This window comes from Crocodylus porosus, unplaced genomic scaffold (assembly GCF_001723895.1).
Source record: "Crocodylus porosus isolate Cpor-Errol unplaced genomic scaffold, CroPor_comp1, whole genome shotgun sequence".
NCBI lineage: Eukaryota > Metazoa > Chordata > Crocodylia > Crocodylidae > Crocodylus > Crocodylus porosus.
In genome coordinates, this window is record NW_017728886.1 from 206,421,734 (window position 1) to 206,442,171 (window position 20,438).

Genomic DNA, 20,438 nt, shown 5'->3' on the forward strand with positions numbered 1-20,438 from the left:
AAAAAAAAAAACAAAAACAAAAACAACAACAACAAAAAAAACAGACAGAAAGAAAGCGCAGAACAATGGACAAAAGAGAAGTAGCGATGCCCGGGGACTGCCCCCTCCTTCCCTCGGAAGCGCCGGGCGCGGGGGAGATGCGCCACCCAACTCTCCACGCACTTACCCCACTTTTGGCCTTTTGTTTTCCTCCGGGGAGGTCCTGAGGGCGCCTCCAGCTCCATCCCCCCGGCCCCGCGCCCAGTTCCGAGAGGCTGCCCCCGCCCCTCCGCCCGCGGCGCGGGGGGACCTGAGCGAGCCCCCGCAATAAGTTTCTTCCCAGGCGTTGGCAGGATTTTACTTTCATCCAAGCGGGAGGGAGCGGGGCTGGCACTAGAAGATGGCTTTCCCTGCTGGGGGGGGCAGCGGGGGGATGCGCTGCCTAGGTCTTTTCTCCAGAGCGTGTGGGGCTGGGAGTGGGGGGTGAACCAGCAAGTTGAACAAAAAATGTTTCTGTTCATTTCCTCACAGATCATCCATTCTAACGACGGGGAAAAAAATCTTAATGACTATGACCTTAGCAGCATGGCTAGCTGATTTATCCCCGTTATAAATCCCGTTAGTTTGCGGTAATGTGTGAGTATCCGTATATAATTCCTATTAAATTAAGAGGAAGCGTGACCGGTCATTATTATTATTATTATTATTATTGTTATTTATGATTATTTTTATTTTCTGAAAGTTGAAATCCCCCCCTTTCCCAAGGAGAATGTCTGTTGCTCGCTTGGAGTGGGGTTTTTTTTTTGTCTCGCTGTTGCACAACAGAGGCTCTCTAGTCTTTAACCTAAAATGGCAGCTTTAATTTGACTGGAGCCCATTCATTGACAATGATAATAAAAAAGGCTGAAAGCTAAATGTAGCTGGATACTTGGGGCACGTTGTAGAACTCTCCTCAGCATCGCCAGGCACCGCCGAGGGCAACTTCTGAGCTCTCTAGTTTCTTCATCAAAAGTTTCCAACAATTTTTTTTTTCGTTCGCAATATGACATTGCTCTCTATACATGCTAGACAGCGGAGTAGTTGATGAACCTAACTGTAATGAGACAGTTGGGGTTACGGCTTGTTTTAAGGGGGAATTGCAATTAAAAAAAAAATCTTGAAAAATGCCTATTGTGCTCGTCTAAATAACCTGCATTAAAGGGGAAATTAACCATTTGTTTCTGAGGTTTGTAACAGGTGATTGGCACAATAGCATTGTTAACATTTATATATTTAAGCTACTAGAACAGAGTGAGGTTGCTACTTGTTTTGTCTTGACTTTTGTTGCGATGGTGTTCAAAATGTGAAAAGGTTTGTACAGATAACGCTTTTCTTTTAGTCTGGTGTCCAACTTTTTTCTGACGTGGGGGGAGTAGTCTCAATATCTACTTTGAGGCGAGTTAATGTTCTCAAAGAAAACTTATTTGAAAGACTGGTTTAGGAAAACAAAATCGTTATTTTTATATAAATAGATGGCACCAAAATATTCATAAAGTCTGTCCGAGTTAACATTTACTTAAGTGCCTTAAACCTTCCCAAAACATTTTATAGGCATTTAAAACTCTCTAGACCAAAATGCTTAAAATAAAATTTAGTATTTACGAAAGGGATAATCACACTGGACTAAGTTTCTCACAGGATATCTAACACTGTAATAATATGCCTTTTAGGTTTTTTTTTTTAAATTCAAATTAGTTTGTTTAAACAATGTAAAAAACTTGCTCAGTCTTAAATGTAGAACACACGTCTCATTTTATTATCTGTTCTGCTATTAATGCAGTGGTTTGATGAAAGCTAGTATAAGCTTGGGAAGGAGATCTCAAAAAAGAAAGTTCTTTGTAAGAGAATGAATGATATTGTGGAAATACCGACATAGAATAAAATACTGAAATCTTGCCTACCGAAAGGAGAAACACTCCAAGAATAGGGGACTACATTTTAATATGGCTTTAGTATCTTTTATTTGAACGTCAGTTCACATGCAGCTGAGTAACACTGGTCCTGAAAAGGCCATGTAATATTTTCCTATTGCACATGCAGGCTTTATCATGTATTCTAACTTTTCCAAAGTATGTGCATGCCAGTTTTCATCCAAACATTGCAGCTTTGACCTATGATGAGTAATACTACAAGTAACATTTTAAATTTATATATGTATATCTCATATTTTCAAGCAGTTGTGGAATATGGTGCATTTTTAAATTTTTACAAGTTTGATTATAGCATACGTGAAGGTAGCAGCCACTGTAGCATACAAATTTATACAGGCTGATTTTGACTGTGCATGTTATACCATTTTATAGACGCAAGGTGCCAGAAAGAAGCTCTGTAGCAGTGTAAAGTATGTTGCTGCAAAGAAGGCCCTAAACTTTATAAGTTCAGACAGGAAATGGCTTAGGCCCCTTTATCTTAGGACAGTTTTCTGTTGGGAGATGGCATGAGTCAAAAACAGGATCATTTGTATAGAGGGAAAAGGCCTTAATTTTTTTTCATGATTTGTACATCCAATTATTTTAAAACGATTTCCTAAAGTTTGTATCGAGGTTCTTTAGATTGGCCTGGGCTTAATGTCCTGTAATGGCTCTTATTCTCTAGATTAGATATTGACAGTGTTTAGGGGCAGAGAAATGAGAAGAAAGGGACTGAAGGTGGTGGTGGTGGGAACAAACAAGTAAGCGTCTCGAATTCTATATTTGTCTTATTTCTAGCTTCCTGTTGGTTGTGTATCTATCAATTATTTTCCAGAAGGAAGGCTTTTAAAATGTGCTGAATGGGGTTTGAATGGGTGAATTTAGAATATGGGCACCTAAATTGTTTACTGGAAGGTAAGGTAGGTTGGGAACTTGTCACGTGAAGTCTCTTTAAGAACATGCACACATGCAGTTATCACTTATGGTAAATGTAAACTACTTTGCATTTACCACAGTGTAAGATTGTGTGCTTGGGGAGTTGCAGTCCACCAGCTACTTCCCAGTAAGTTTACCTTGCTGCAGCTGCTTTGTGTGCCTATATGCTAAGTGTTAAGAAGTGAAATTGTGTGGGACCCTGTCTGGCCTGGGCAGTTGTATCTGCAGAGACAGGAGGAACTTGCCATGCACTTCAGCCCTGACTTGCAAACTCATTCCTGTTTAGTTCCTCTGAATAAATTGCCACGGATTGTGGCATTGTTTAGTGATGACCATAGTGAACATGAATGAGACCAGTAGACACCTTTTTTTTATTATTTGTTTTTACAACTTAGGCCTTGTCTGTTGAATCCTTTTCTAAACTGATGTAGTTAAATTGGCTAAATTCTTGTTTGCAGACAAGTTTTGTATTCTGGTTTTGTTAAGGTGAAAGACAATTATTTTAATCTGCTTCAGCCAGTTAGCCTGTCTTTATAGTAGCCAACAACTTTTTCATTTATCCTCTGCTTCCCAACTAGTCATGCTTATGTGAATAGGATACTTGATGTAAGTTATTTCTGTGGTGTCATCTCATATTTGAGTTAATATCTAGCATTTTGGCAACCCTAAAGATCAGGAGGAAAACTTTATTCTAAGTAGAACTAATCTGGTTCTAGGATCCTTTTGTAGAACTGTTGAAAACTTATTGTGGGGTAACAGTTTTGGAATATATAGAATGTTTATAATATTTGTTTAGTGAAATTTCTGAGAAGGTACTAAACCTTGAGTAAAGAATCTTTCTCTCTCTGTCCATAGATTCGAACTGTAACTTTTAGTAGTTCTTATTTTACTGGTGTTCACTCATTGCTTGTAACCAAAATGTAAAGTTTCCACTTAACTCAAACTCAGTTTTCCAAATATGAATGCCATAAAAAACATTCTGTGACCTAGAGCATGCAGTCCAAGTCTGAATATGACAACAAAGCTCTTATGGATATTCTTAAGTACACAAAAGCGGATTACTCTTAGCCTCCAATGTGTGACATTTTTAAAGATGTAAACATGCATCTAGAAAAAGCCAGTCAGGGTTGGTGATCCCTAAGCTTCTGGCCTCTTTAATTTTATAGATACTGTTTGGTTGCTGTGCCTGAACATGTTGGTTTCTGCCATCTCCTTATTTAAATAGTGTACTTCAAGAAAACAAACAAACTTGGAAACATAAAAACCCAAAGCAATGAAACTCAATAATCCATCTTCATCTAAAAGTGAAAAAAATCAGCAAAAAACCCACTAATTAAATAATAAACAAGTTTAGTAGGGGCACAACACATACTTAGCAAGGTGATTGGCATACAGGCACTGACCACAATCCAGTCCTGGCATGATCTAGGGAGCACTTTGTAGGGACCCCCTTAGCTATTTTGGGTGTGGTGTTGTCTGGCTTTGGAGGGAGCTGCTTCCAACCTTCCTCTGACATGGAGACAATTGCTGTGACGAGAGGGCCTTGAGGGGAACGGTGGGGAATAAATAACTTCAGGAATCAATTGTCTGGAAAAAGTCAGTGCAGCCAAAATGTCTGCCTTCTTCCTAATGGCTCTGAGAGGAAAATTTAAGTTTTGCCATATATAATCTTTATCCTAAAGGTTATTTTGTGCAGAGTTCATTTAAATATGGGTCTACTATGTTGTTTCTATGATTATAAGTTACCTGCCTGAGAATAGCCAGCTTGCTAGAGAATCGAGTGGTGAATAATTTGGAGAAAACGTCTAGTTCTTTGTATTACTGAGGCATTTTTAAGCTGTTCCTTTAAGCTCACAATTTTTTGCTATGATTTCAACAGGTAGCTATCTATTAAATTATTTTCTGATAGTCCAATTTGAGAGGATATTGCCTTATGTAGCTGTTGAGTTGGAATTGTCTGAAGAAAAAAAAAACTACTTCAGTTTTTGTGAAATTGATTTGGGTGTAATGGCAAGAGTGGAATAGTAAATGGTTTCTAAAATGGGGCTAGGTAAACTTCTTAAATAGGTAGAAATCAGAATAGCAGTTTTCCTTAAACATGCTTCTCCTTTTCAAGTGTACCTGAAATACCTCCCAACTCCCTTCCCCCTCTCTCTGTTTTCTTTCTGCAGGGGTTTAGCTCCAAGACTGTAACCTCTCCTCATGTGCTTTCATTCAAAAGTGTTTTGTCAGCCTTCCTTCTGGTTTTATACTTTGTTTGTTTGTTTAATGGCACTGAATTTTTTGCTAGCCTCAACTATTTAAGATGTGTTCCAAAAAGTAAACAAGCACCTCGGCTTCTAATAACTTTTACCTTTTGTTAAAGATGTAAGCAGCATTTTGGTCAGAATGAAAAGAGGTAATGGCATTGAGGCTCCATATTAGAACTCAGAGGCTAATTCAGAGAGCAGGGACATGTTGTTGAGGCCGGATTGCCCATCTCAGCTTGGTCACCTCGATGTACTTCAGATTCTTCATGCATCTTTGGATATGAAAGATGTTTTACACCTTACTGTTGTGATGCAGACTTTTATTTTGTACTTTCTAAGAAATCTCTATTCCAGTAACCTTTAGAGTTGAAATAAATTTCAGTTGTATTTTTCCTTTCTGTTGTAAGAGGTATGGAAAAGATATATTCAGATGATATTTCAAAAACAGCTGAAGCAATTATGTACAATACACGAAGGATCAGGAAGATGACTGGAGGTGCAGAGAAGGTGCTTACACAGATGACTGAAACTTTGTGGGGCAGAGGAGTAGTAAGGGAGTAAAAGCAACGGGACAGCAATGGTAATTGAGACCAAGTAGATAAGAGGCTGGAGTAAGTCTGAAGAATATTTTCATGAGGGCAATTTTGTCCTGGATCTCATGGTAGAAAGCTAGTTGATCTGTTCATGAATAGTGTTGTGGGGAGATTCAACTTTTAGATTTTGGACACCGTTTGTGGGAAGAATACAGGGAAGTGCCTTCTGGAAATGCCATAACCTTCCAAACTGGAAGCTGAGGCAGCTGGGGCAAAAGAGACGGGTAAATGACATTCTAGAACAGATGATGAAGTCCCTAATAGATAAAATATTAGTTTGGACTGAGAAGTGGCATGATCAGCATGTGAGAAGAGGAGGAGATTTCAGTTCTTCACAGCTTCAGCTAAGGGAAGGTTGGAGTTGAAGATAGCTTTGTCTTTGACAATGCTGTTTATCATCAAGATTTGACTTGGTAATACACTAACCTGATAGAATTTCAGACAAATCTACAAGTTTAGTTGGCCAAGATGGGTACAGAGAGGGGACAAAAATAGGTGCTTTTCATCTGTATGGTTTAATATGTCAAAAAGAGGAAAATGAGATGATCAGGAGAGAGATTCGTGATATGATTTGTATGATTTCTCCAGGCAGAGAGAGAAACGGGGAGAGTTGCTGTGAGAGTTGGTCATCCCTGGGTTAGATCCAACCTCTTTGCAGGCTGGATTCAGCCTTGGGGCTATAGGTCGCTGACCTCTGTTCTAGACAAATGAGGAGGTGATTTCTAAGGTGTGTGTTCTGGTTAGCAACTTGGCTCATAACTTCATCCCATCCTATCAAAATCCCAGCACTTAATGAGGTTTGATAGCATGCCTGTCAACAGGCTGAAAGTTCATAAATCTGTGGAGCTCATGATGAGAGACATAATCCTTTTTCTTTAGTATTTCATGTACAGTATATAGACTGCCCTATGCAACTCTCCTGATAACTTTAGATGAATATATTGTAGCATGGAACAAGATTTAGGAATATGACAGTTGCTGTCTTTAGCCATCTCTGACTCTCCCTTGGCAATTTTGGTGTCTGTTTGAGGTTCTGCTGTTACTGGTACTTTTCCTGGACTGGATGAATAGTTTTTAGCCTCTGATCCTAGTCTATTCTTGGCCTGGACTGGAAGTAGGGGTGTCTCCCTTATGCTATCAGCTGGAAGATGCTTTTGCTTTACTGCTAGTCATTGGTTGGATGTCTCTCTTGCATTTATACTCTGGTTAAGGGACCTCTGTCTCAACCTCAGTTCACTTCTCGTTACTGCTCACAGCTGACTTGTGCCATTCAAGCCATTTGTTCAAGTCTAGAACACTATTTCCCAATACACCCAATAATTTAAAGCTCTTTTGAGGAGGCCTTTGCTTAGAGTCAAATTCTTGTCTTAAACCCTAACCATGAAGATTCAGGTGTGGCACTTCTTGTTAGTTCCTAAATCACTTGATTTAAGCTTCTAAGCTGCTTGCTTTGTGTTAGCTTCGTTACTATATATCTGCTATATTTTAATATATACTCTATATGTTATTACATTTGCTATATTCATCTGGCTCCTAGAGGGAGAGAAGTTGGCTTCACTTTTCTTTCCTTACTTAGTTGACTCTCTCTAACTTAGGTGGGGAGATAAGCTGACACTGTTTGTTCATGCTATCTTTACTTCTTTCTTGCTCCTCACAAGGCTCCACTTCCATTTTACTTCTCCATAAAGGTGTAGTTGGAGCACTGGCAATTAAATAATTCTTAAGTTTCACTGCTGTCCCAGCAGAGGAAGCAACATTTAAAACAATCCCCCTCAGTTTCAAGCTGCTGCTGGAACTTTATTTGGCCAAAGAAAGCATAGTACCTTCTGTTGTCCCTGCCCAATCCCCCTACCCCCTGAATCTTAGTAATAAGAGTAGAAGGGAGACCAGAGGGTCAGATTTGATCTTTGTAGCATCTGAAAGGGAGGAGTCTTCATGGAAATGTCACTGATGTTGGAAGGGGTTTAAACAGTGTCAGATCCATGACGGGATTATTGTTCCTGCATTGGAGTTGTATGGGGGTACTCTCAGATTCAGAGGTATTGAATGGTTGGTTCTTTGAGATTAAGGAGACAAGAGAAGAATCCAAAAATAGAACAAAAATGCACGCATTTGTTTCTTTTTATTATGTGTAAATGAAATTACTTTTAAAACTTGCTGATTAAATGGCCTGAAATATGAGGAGGTAGATTTTTCTCAGAGAATTTTGAAAAGGCAGATGAGTTAGTGTTGAGGCTTTTTTTAAGAAAAGGGGAGCACCAATAGGTTAGTGTGTTAGGTAAAGTACTAGATGAAAGTAATTTCTTCAAAAAAAGGTGGAAGCAGACCCTTTTAACATGAAAAGCCTCACGTGAGCTTCCACAGAGCAAAAAAATCCCTTTGTCTTGGTGGTTAAGATAGAACAGTGAAGGTAAACATAGGATTTTTGGATAGAGCTCTCTCTTCCCTTAAGAAAGCACTATCCTAATAAAGAGAAGGTAACTGAAGGTGCCTCAAGGTATATGACTGGTTGCAGTTGCATGCCTTGAACTTCATCAGAGTGAATAGCAAGTCAAGGACTCCTGCAGCTGAGCTGCCCATTTGCTGCTGTAATCGATCCAATTCTGCCGGGGGAGTGATATGTTTGATGCATGTTGACTTCTTCCTTTTCAAGTGAAATGGCATATCCACAGTAGGCGGCTTGTGACAGAGTAAGGCAGATCCATCCACTGAGAGAAATCACTGATAAGGAAACCTAGGTACTGGACATCCAGGTTAAACGGTCACTGGGATATGGCAACATAACTTGCCACACTGTCTTGTTGCCTACCTCCAGATTTTTTCTCTGTGGTTTTTACAGAATATATATGACACCTTTTTGTAACTTAAATAGTGAAGGAAGCTTCAAAAGAGAACATTTTCCTTGCACAAAGAAGAAAATTTCAAGAATTTTGATCAGAAATTGTTTCTTAGTAACTTTCCTCAATGATGCAGTCATCTGTGAAATTTGTGGCCACCTTAACCATTGTATTTAGGTTTACTGGTAGCTAATTTGTTAGTAGCCTGTTTTTTATGCATTGCCAGTTTTTCCACTTAGGATATCTGAAGAAGATTTTTTTTTCTCTAAATGCACTATCCTCTAACTACTTCATCTTGTACAAAAGGAAAAAAACCCTGAATGTTAATCTATCAACTACTGGAAAAGCTTCCCATGCACTGAGAAAATGAGTGCTTAAACTCTTGTTTACAAAATTTAATGCCTAGATTATGCTATGATACTTTTACAATGGTAAATAGTTTTGTAGCTTTTAGCATGGCTGAAGACAGTTAGATATCTTCCCAATGAGCATCATCATGTAGGTAAGTCACATGAATCAGAATCTGTCCTTAGCTTTGTAGCTGAGTATAAAGCTGCGAGTACATGGTATTTGAATTTAGTGTGATAGTAACTTAAGCCTTCATATTTTAACAAATTAATTTATGACCCAGCTTCTTAGCATAAAGGTACTTAATATCGAATCAGGCGTAAGTTGTCATTTTCATACCATCTTTCTTTTGGCAGAAGAATGGAGGGAAAATGAAGATTTAGAAATTGTATAAAAGGACTTGTCAGAGATGATGCACTTTAAGTATTTAATCTTCAGAATTACTTTGTTGCAAAATGTAGCAGATTCCATTCTCTCTCTCACCCCCCTCCCCCCACATTTGAATCCTTTCTTTGCAATGCATTTTTTGGCAAACCACACATTCTCCACAGGACTCTTCAAGCCTGCAAGTCAATCTGAATACGAGAAATTTTATCAAATTAGAGACTAATTATTATGGTCTCAATAATTCACACCTGTGTATTGCCTAATATATTGAGATTTAATTAGACAAAAAACCCCAAATAAATGTAGGAATAATTTGTATTCTGTAAAACTTCACAGCATGGTCTAATCAGGCTTATATAACTGACTCAAACTATTTCCTAGTGTTATAGACCAAAACTTTATTGTGTTGAAACAACTCTAGTGTAGTAATGCTCCTTATTATGTTCCTTAGGCTAACAATGGTGAAAAAGATGACATTGGGAGAAGTAAAACAACAGTGACTGTAACTGAGCAGTTCTAATATTATTTTGTCATTGTTCTCCAGGGTAATAGAAACTGACAGTTTATACTTAAATGTATTTATGCATCATTCAAGTAAGGAATGAACGTCTTACATAAATTGCTTTCAGGAGTTTTGAAGCTTTGTATTGTACTCTGGCTACCCCTATTGAAGGGTCCCACACTGCTGAGAATGTTCATGACTGTTCTAAATGGGCAGGGAGAGAAGTACAAAAAATAGATCTTCAAATGGCAAGCAGCAATTTTGTAAAACTATATAAACTGATAATATCATAGATCAAGGTAGATGATCCCTGGCACGGGTGACAGTGCGACACGCGAAGGCATTTTGCTTGGCACATGTGCCTTGGGGCAGATGGTGGGAAGGGGCCGGGGCTGCACTGCCACAACAAGGATTGGGTCCATCGCGGCTGCCCCACTGTCTGCCCCCAGCACGCCAACATCTTTACAAGTTGCGGTTGCTGGTGTTTTTGGCACCATCCCCGAAAATGTTGCCAGCCCCTGGTGTATATATACCTGTCTCAGTAGATTAAACTTAAACTATTTATTTGGTTTTTTGCTTTTTATCAAGACTGCTTGGGCTTTCTTTTCTCTCTCTTTTGCTCCTCTTTCCCAACCCCCCCCCCCCCCAAATGAAAACAAAGTTTTATGTATGTGATGGTTTTTTATGGTGGGGGAGAATTTGTTCCAAACATTCCAGAAAAGCAGGCAAAAATGTGTTTTGAGATGAGTCCTAATTACATTTTAGCTTACAAATTCTTTCATAATGTGTTTTTGATTGTCATCAGTGTCTTGCATTAGGAGTTACAAGTTGCTGGTGTTGGACCCAGGGAGAACTGGTGACTGACTAACATTGTGTGTATTCAGAGTGAATGCTGTAGTTAATAAAACCAGCTTGTTTACATTAGGAACTGTGTGTTCAAGTCTAACGGGTTTTTATAAACCTAAAATACAGCTGTAAAACATCTAAATCCGGGACCATATCTAGTCTGCTTGATGTATTTGTGGCCTGCATGACATGCTCAGATTCTGCAGAATTAATTGGTTTTGGTTTTTTTCCCCTTTTCTAAAATTGGAATATATGTAGCCTTCCTAGTTGTGGTGAAAGTCTTTCAAGTGTAAGCAATACAGTGGTAATGTTACAAGTCTTTATAGAGCTTGCAGCAGTGATTTGAGTACCAACTTTCCTCCATTCCTCATTAATCTGATCGGGATGGGTATCTATACAGCCAAATGATTTGATATACATCAGCGGTGGGCAATCTTTTTAGTAGACGTGTCACAAAGTAAGTCCCACTCACTCCCCTAGTGCTCTTCCAATCCTCTTTCCTCTGCCTGATCTACTCTGCTGTCTCCTCCCTTTCCAATCTGCTGCTTTGCTCTTTCTCCTTTCTGTTTGATCTGCCATGTGCTAAGCAAAGTGGTTGCACATGCCACTTGTAGCATGCATGTTGCGGGTTGGCCATCCCTGATATAAACCATTTATTCAGGTTAGTGGATGGAATGAGGTAGGGAGGGGGTGTGAATCATATTAGGTGGGAACTTTTTTCAAGAAATGCTAAGGAAAGAATGGGGAAGAAGGAAAGAAATGAGAGACATAAATGTTGAGTGTTCCTATTATTCAATGCTGAATGTGAGTTATTTGATTTAATGCGAGTTAAGATTAAGAAGTGAATTGCCATATTTTCTCCCATGCATGTGCACCTTTCCCCCTGAAATCAGCCTGCCAAAACTGGTCTGCATGCATTAAATGGGGAAGCTGTGTGTTTTGCTGGAAAAAAAGCCTGGAGATTGTGCGTGGCATGCCACTGCCAAGATGGTTGTTGCTTGTCTGGCTCAGGAAACTGAATGGGTGCATAACTGTGTTAATCCTCTTGGAGGGTGTAGCTATTGGCTGAGCACTGTAGCCTGTGCTTGAAGCAGCAAATGAGTGTCTAGATGAGGCTTCTGATGTGGAAATATTAGTTACAGGAACTTTATAAAAAAAATAACTATTTACCGTAAAGAACTAACAGTCTTGCTACTGTTCTTGCAAGAGTCTGGAGTCTGACGTTGTGTGAAGTCATCCTGGAAACAGTGTCCAGGAAGTGTGACACCCCAGGAGACAGTCTGGGTGATGTAGCAGGAGCTTCCTGCCATACCACAAAGTTCCTTCTGCCTCACCTACACCGTGTTGTGTGATGTTGCACTTCCTGGGCACGGTTTTCCAGTCTAGGGGGAAAAGTCTCTTTTTCTATATACTGCTCTCCAAAAACAAGATGTGTACGTTATTGGGGACCATGTTATGTATGAGAAAATAAGGTTCTGTGTGAAAATGATATGCTAACCTTTACCTTTGTCCACAGTGCTCTTTGACATCAGTAGAAGGTCTGAATACAGAGCAGTATATAGTCCTAAATTTTACGTCCTAAACCAGAATTAAAAGTAGAAATTGAGTGTTCAGTGAATAAATTTGATGCCTTTCCTCTGAAAAGCGTGTAAGAGTCACTGAGGCTAATGTTTGGCCAGTCCATGCAAGTCTTGTGAAAAACAAGTTAGTTTGGTCTTGTGGACTGAACAGATGCCTGGATGCGAGAAATTTCAGTTCTTCTCTGAACTGGTGAACCAAGTTCATCAGAATGTATTTTCAGATCTGGCACACTGGGGTTAATAATACTTGTTATTTACATAGCACCTTTCATGAAATGATCTTAATGCTTTACAAGTGTTAATTATGCTTCATTAGGGTGTAGTAACATTAAGTAAGTATGTGTTATCAGTTCAATAATGAACACTTTTGAAAATCTTTTGACTTCCCTGCTACTATTTGTGAGTTCATAATTTTTACAAAAAATGTCCCTCTGGAAAAACACCTGGCCACAGGAAACTATGTATAGCAAAATTTCATCATTTTCCCCCTCCATAAAGTGGACATACCAGAAAGATATTCTAATCTGACTCGGTTGTTATAGATAGCCACCAATTAAAAGCAGTAATAGTTTACGTTTATATAATACATTCTACTACAAAACTCCTTCCCCCCCTCCTTACATTTCTTGAAATCTTCATTTTTTTTTTTTTTTTAATTGAAATTTTCTATATTTGTTATTTGCCTCAGGCCAAATGCTTTACAACAGTCTTAGCAAAAGTGGCATAAGTCATTACTGAGAATAAGGTTAGCGGAAAGTTGGTAGTTTCTGTAACTGCAAGGGGGAAAACTTGTTGGGGGAGGGACTTTATAACTTGTCAGAAGTGAATATTACTGTCCTTAGACAATGTACACATGCATATCATTCTTCACTTACACAAGTTCGTTCAAACTTACTAGAGTAGGACTATTCAGATTCTAAGTTGAACCTTGACACTGCTCTACCACGCCATGGGCTGCCCTGGCTCTGGGTGCTGCCATACTATGGGTAACTATTTTTAAAGAAATCCAGAACATTTCCACCCCCACCTCTCCCCCCAGCACTGCACCAGGCAGGCAGGGGCATGGGGTACTGTCCACAGGAAGGCAGAGTGGCATGGTGCACCAGGCAGGCAGGCACCACTGCTGCTATGCAGGAATAAGGTGGGCGGGCTGGAGCAGGTATGTGCCTGGCCTGGCTCCTCCTGAGCAGCAGCTGGAGGCAGAGGGCAGACTGGGTTGGGCAGTGTTCCAGTTCACCCCTATTGCTCCAACGCAGCAACGGGTGGCAGTCCAGTACACAATGCTGGTTCTCCTCTCTTCCAGACAGCCCCCATTCTCCTGTAATTCCAGGTCTTTTGTTTCCATTTTCACCAACTGGCGGGGACTGTCCCAGATAAACTGGCATGTATGGCTACCCTTGCCATGCCCCCTGTGGCAGGAGCAGCAGCTCTTGATGGTGGGAAGCCTAGAAACTGGTTGCAGCAGCAGCCAGAGAACGAAGGGGTAGGAGGTGGGGGCTGCCGCACATTAAGTCCCCAGACCAGCAGTTGGATAGCCCTGTGCTTGCTGGAGTAATGTCAGACCAGATACTGTGGTTCTGAGGACATGTGTCTTAAGGGAAGTGGTGGTGGGCTGGAAGCCATGTTCTTCTACTTGAATTAATAACACTGTGCATTTCACAGTGATTGTCAACCAGGGCCTCTAATTTGGGTGGTAGGCAGTTATTGCCCCATTTTACAGATCAGCCAGGTGAAAGGTTTCATAGTTTCTAGGGTCGGAAGGGACCTGAGCAGATCACCTAGTCCAACCCCCTGCCATGGCAGGAAAGAATACTGGGGTCAAATGACCCCAGCAAGATGTTCATCTAACCTCCTCTTAAAAACCCCCAGGGTAGGAGCCTGCACCATTTCTCTTGGAAGCTAGGAGCAGCGGGGAGAGGAAGGACACAGGCACACGTGTGCAAAGGTCACTTCAATGGGAGCTGAAGATGCATCTGTGTTTGAGCCTTGGATATTGCATATTATTCACAGCCATTTTGATTTTAGAACAAATGCACCAAATCTGTGGTTGTGATATCTAAAGAGTTTACACTGCATTTCACAGTAATGAATACAATCCAGAATTTCTTATAACATTCTGTTACCGCAAGTAAAATAGTTGTATAAACCATGCCACTATTATGTGGCTTACAGACCTTACACAATAGTTGTGAATACATACAAAGTTTGTGTACTGTTTACTTCCCAATGGCTGATCCAGAAAGGAAAATTGCCTAGTTTTGTTCCTAGTTACTACTCTAGCTAAAGTGCTAGATGTGTTGTTGTAAGGTCCTGGATTCAAACTCTAATAATCCTTGATAGTTTCATGTGATTTCTTTTTCTAAATGGTATTCTGTGTAATACTTATTAAATAAGTTACCATTGTAAATTCAAGCACTTTAAATTAGAAAACACTAAAAGTAAAGAAACCATTCCACTTTGTTCTTCCTTCATGTGCAGATCTACAGGAGCTTTGCCTCATTCGATTTACAATACGGACAGTGAAAGAGGTGGAAGGCTGCAGAAAGACAGGATGTTTTCTTGAGGTACTGGACTGGGACCTAGCAAAGCTTATTCCTATTTCTGGTCCTGCCACCCAGCTTGCAATATTGGGCAAGATCATGGTAATGCACAGAAGGGCCAAATTAAAGTTGCATGAGCCATCTAATTCTTATATTTTCTCCAAGTGCTTGACTTGACCACAATAAAAGATTATTATTAAGGTAACCTTAAGTGTTGCTTATAACAATAGAAGCCAAGCTATCAGGCTGTGATTTTGGGAATGCTGTTGAGAAAGGGAAATATGTATAATGAAGGGGTTTGTGTACCTTGCTCCAGGGGTTGGCACCATATGGCTCACATGCCAGATCTGGCCCATGGAGCCACTGAACCTGGCCCACAGAGACCTGGAGCTTTTTTTTGCCCATTCCTGCACCTGTGCTGGGGCTATGGAATGTGGAGCTGTGCTGGGGCTGGGTACCTTTCAGCTGTGCCCTTGTCACGGCTGCTTCTCTACCTGGCTGTGGTGAGGGCACAAGCCCCAGCTTGTAGGGAACTTTGCCAGGGCTGGGCAACTGCATCCTGCTGCTGCTGCTTCTGTGGAGTGGGGGGAAGAAGCAGCTGTGATAAGGGCACAGCTCTCAGCTGCCTGGCCCTGGTGTGGATGCAGGCAGAGACCCCTGTCACTGATATATCACAGAAGTCACCTAGCCCACATCAAGCCAGAGCTGAGTTGTTCCAGTTCATGGGTTGGGGAGGTTGTTGGCCACTGCCTCACTTCATTTCCATACTTCTAATTTTTAAGTGAAACTTTGAATTCTTTTGTCTTTAGACACTTTTGAGGAAACTTTTGTTATAGGATTTTAAACGATTTGAAAAACTTAACCTATAATGTAATCTATAGTTTTTTGTTTTGGTCTTGGAATAAATCAAACCAGAGAACCAGTATGTGTGTTTGGTAGTGTTTAGACAACAAGTACTGCTCATGCTATTGCATTTGACTGTCAGCATTTCCTTTATAAGGCCTACTCCCTCTCCTTTCCTAAGGAACTATAACTAGACCATAAAAACGTTGCTTTGAAGTTTGTTCTCAGACCTGACTAATTTCTTACAGAGAATCCTTCCACATAATCCTTTAGAGACTGGAAATAAATGGCAGAATTGTACCTGGGCACAGTATTCATGCCTTTAGGTGTCCCTGTTTCATTTTTGCTACAATGCTCTTAAGTATGACAATCTTAGTTGCATCTTTGGAGCATTGAAGCTTATATTGAAATGGAGCTTCATGGAAATAAAGGTGTGAAATGGAAATGGTATATGTCTTTAGCCATAATAGTATATTGCTTAATGCATTAAATGCACAAGTTGGTTATATTTGTGACACAATATAAAAGCTAGGAACTTCAAATGAAATCCATCCTTATAAGTTCTTCCTGTTTTGTCCATGTCCTTTGCCTGTTCACTTCCATCATCAGTTCATGAACATAATATAAAATGCTATAAGCCCCATGTTATAAAGCATTTAAAACTTTGAAAAGTACTTTAAATTGGAGTGTCTTTTATCTAAGCCAAACAATGACTTAAACAACATGTATATGCCCCTTTTAAAGGGTGTAACTAGTTTTTAAAGCTGTTGTAGGAAATTATTTTTGTTTTTTACCAGCTTATATTTAGTGATTTTTCTCTTGCAGTCTTTCAGTATCTTATTAAAAAGACTTCAGACTCATCAGGATCTTACTTTTCTTTATGGAGGACTGTCTTCAGTGTTCGCACCAGCATTTGGTTTATTGGCCAAACCATTTGGTTTATTCTTGCAGAATATGAATTGCCCAGTATTTCAGCATCGCATTAAAGAATGGGTCTGTAGACAGACACGTGTAACTAAAGCATTGCACATTAAAATACTTTGAAAACTGACTAAAATGGGTAATATATGCCAGTGTCCCTGTATATTCATCGCTTATGGAAAACAATTTGGAGGGTGTGGCTGTGCTCTCTGTAGGGCGCTCTGTTTGCTGGAGTATGTAGCATGAAAAACGTAATGTGAATTTACCATTCTCACAAAAAAACCAAACCAAACCAAAGTATGTGCATATTGTATTTTGTGGTTGAGATTTTATACATGCCAAAGACAAGAAATTCAGTTATGATTCCCACAGCGACTGTAAATTGGCTATGACGCATACATTTGTCTCAACATATAACATAAATAATACAAATGTGCAAGGGAATCAAGTTGTGGTTATCATGGGAACCATAACTTTCATTTTCCTGGCTTTATATGTGAAAAATTCAACCATAGCATTGCATTAACATAGATTTATTTTATTTAATTGTTTAGAATGGAGGTCTCCTAAAACAGGGTCCTTCATCTTATCTAGATGTATATAATGTTATAATACAATCCTGAATAAAAATCTCTAGTACTTGAAGGCTTGATGGAACAATTGAGATTATCCAACTGTATGTAGCTATATGATTTTCCTTTTTTTTTTTTTTTTTTTCCCCCTCCCCAGAAGAACCTGGCATGCTTTACAGCAATGGGGGCCAATCTTTTTGGCAGGTGGGCCACACACTAAGTCTTGTGGCCTTCATGAATACTACTGATTTTTCTTCCCCTGCAGAGTCTGGTGCTCTGCTTTTCCTCCATGCCCTCTCTGCCTTTGTGCTCTGCCCCATTCTGGACCAGATGAGTGCCCCACACACAGGCTGCCCTGTGTGACTTGTGACGTGTACTGTGGGTTGGCTACCCAGGCTTTACAATATATAGTTTTCAGAAAAGTGTTATAAAATAGTTAGTAACTGCTTTAGGGTTTTATTTTATCCTAGCCAAAAGGTGTTTCAGACAGGAAAACTATAGTAACCAAAATCAAAATACAAAGTATGAATTCTCAAGGGTTTATTGCTATTGCCATATTTCATTTATTTATTTAATGGATTTAGGAGCATTAGTAATAAAGACTTCAGAAAATGCTTCCGGCTTTTTAAAAAAATTGTGGGAAGAACAAAAATGGTATAAGTGCAACCATACGATATGAGGAGCTGTACTTCACTAATGGGGAAAGTGAATGCTATGTAAATACTGTGAAGTGTTCTTGGACCCTTTAGGAATCATTGAAAAATGGGACTGGAAGGGACCTCAGGAGGTCATCTCTTAGACAGGATCATCCCTGTGTAAACCATCCCAGCCAAGTGTTTCCCTAATGCTCTCTTAAAAACCTCCAAGGATGGAGATTCCACAGCCTTTGGAAGTAGCCTGCTCCAATCCTTAACAACTTCCTAATAAACAACCTAAATTTCACTTGGTGCTGTGTAAGAACGTTACTTCTTAATCTGTCTCTTGTGGCCATATAGGATAACCTATCATCATGCTCTTTATGACAAACTTTTTTTTAAATGTTATTTGAAAACCATTATCAAATGGTCACTCCAGACTAGATAGTCCCAGTTCTACCAACCTTGGCTGGTAAGTCATGCTTCCTAGACCTCCTAATAATGTTAGCTGCTCTCAACTATACTGTTTCCAATTTGTCTGCCCTTCATGGCATAAGGTGGCCAAAACTGAACAAATTTTTGATTGGTTTGATAGGATGTGACTGTTTTTAGAATTCCTTAGTGAAGAAGCTCACTTTGCTGTACTGTAACAAATTATTTTGGCTCTACACTTTTTAATCAATTCTACTTTGACTTATGACAGACTATTTGTGACAGTATCTACGTTTGGAAGGAATCAATTTTGTTCACTTCTTAAAATAAAAATAACTGAAAGTAATGTAAGGTAAAGTGCAGTTCTGGGTCATGGGGAAGGGAGCTTTTGGTAACGGACACTGTCTTGGATGTTGGTAGAAACCTAAAACTCAGAAGTTCGTAGTAAAGGATCTAGTGCACAGAACATGTTCTGTAGTACCTTGTGTTTATGATCATGAAACAACATAAATATATTTAAGGCATGTGGGCTGAAATTTACCCAGTTGATGGAGCTGGTGAACGGTGTAGGCAGTAGGAAAGTGTGAAGGTCTTGATATTTATTATCAGAGGTGTGTCTGTGGGAGGAGGGGAGATGCCTAGTTTAAAATTCTACATGGCTTGAATAGGAGCAGCAGAAAAGGTTAAAGTATTTCTGGTGGAAGGGAGAATGGATTTTGTCTGGGCAACAGTTACACAGTTGGAATAATGCAACTGTTGTGGAAGTTCTTACAGGCTAACAGGGTATATCCATCAGAAAGCATAGCAACCCTTAACTGTCATCAAGCATCATTCATAGTCCTTGTTGAAGATGGCAACTTTTAGTTTCTGTGTGGAAAATAGCATAAACTTAGATTTTTTGCACTTTAAGTTTTTTCCATTCCTTTATAGATTTTTTGCACTTTATAAAGGAATGGCAAACTAGATGCTGTAACTCAGCTCCCCTCCCCTAGCCCCTGATAGATTCTGAAGATGGGTGTTGGCAATTTAAGTAGAAAAAGTGTCCAAGGGTGTAAACAAAGCTATGGTATGGGTACCTAATAGTGCTTTTGTCTCTGTTGGGAGATTTTGCACTCAGTAAGTGCTTTGTAAATCCTAATCTTTTGTGGATGAGACACCAGATACATCAGGTTTCTTAAAGGGTCTTTGATATTGGGAGCCCTATACACAATAGATTGAAAATACAAAAAGATAATTTGATTAACATTAGCAATTTCAGTTGTAAGCAAATGGGAGGAATTTAAACTGTGTGATCTTTCCTTAAAAGGGGGTGGGTGGGTGGGTATGCACCCATGCACATGTATGTACATGTCAAGGATGTCAAACATGGCCTGTGGCCAGATTTGGCCCACAGAAACGTTGCATCCAGCCTACCTGATCCAGTACTGCCCATCAGCTCTGTGCTGCTGCACTCACCTGCTGCTGCTGACTGATTGGAGCTCTGTGCTGCTACATTGCAGCACAGAGCTGAGCATGTGTAGTTGCATATATGTAGCTCCCAGAGCTTCAGGCCTCTGGGTCCATGTCACTGCCCAGCAACGTGGAGCTCTGGCTAGTTGGCCATGCCAGGGGTGTATAGCAGTGTGGATCTGGGAGCATGTGGTTGCATGGAATAGTATTCATGTGGTGCAAAGCTGGGGCATACATCTGCGGGAAGCCAGGAATAGGATGTGGTGCAGTCCTGTGGCTGAATTTGGTTCTGTCACAGCATGCCCCCAGTCTGGCCAGAGCTCTATACCACCCCATTTCCCTGGCTCCTTGGACACATACCCCTGTCTTGGTCCTGCACAAATGTGGCTCCATGCTGCTGCACACTGTTGGATCCATGCTGCTGCCTGAGTGCCACTCCAGGGATCCAGCCCAGGAGGAGCCCCTGTGGTCTGGATCTGGCCCAGGGCCTGGGGTGAATTTGACACCCCTGGTGTACATAATATGTAGGTTCTTGGTAGCTAAATGCATGTGTAACAGTACTTCTGCAAATATTTTTACTTGTGGTACGTGGGCAATCGTGGTAGGGTAACACAGCTAGTCTTTCTGAAGTGTACAGTATAATGTGTGTGGGGTTTTTTTACAGGTTAGGTGCATTCTTTCTAGTTGAAATTCTTCAGGGAGACTGGAGTTTTTCTCATTTGGCTATTCTGGATTTATTTCCCCTTCTCTCTTCCCCATCCTCCCTTCCCCAGATATAACTATTGATATAGTTTCATAGTTTCTAGGGTCGGAAGGGACCTGAACAGATCATCTAGTCCG

The 20,438-nt window shown here is 40.2% G+C and overlaps 1 protein-coding gene and 1 long non-coding RNA gene across 3 annotated transcripts in view; one reads left to right on the top strand and one right to left on the bottom strand.

Moving 5' to 3' along the window:
- LOC109318971 overlaps positions 1–261 on the bottom strand; it is a 16,765-nt gene extending 16,504 nt beyond the window's left edge. The window contains exon 1 of the long non-coding RNA XR_002103362.1: positions 167–261. This is a non-coding gene — a long non-coding RNA (uncharacterized LOC109318971). The remainder of the gene's footprint in view (positions 1–166) is intronic.
- Positions 262–498: 237 nt separating this feature from the next.
- The window catches only part of CHD7 (chromodomain helicase DNA binding protein 7), a 156,256-nt gene continuing 136,316 nt past the window's right edge, over positions 499–20,438 (top strand). Inside the window, exon 1 of one of the 2 annotated variants that reach the window (XM_019548501.1) lies at positions 499–615. The gene's annotated coding sequence lies outside the window, so the exon portion shown is untranslated. The remainder of the gene's footprint in view (positions 616–20,438) is intronic. The other variant, XM_019548510.1, reaches the window with a different exon arrangement.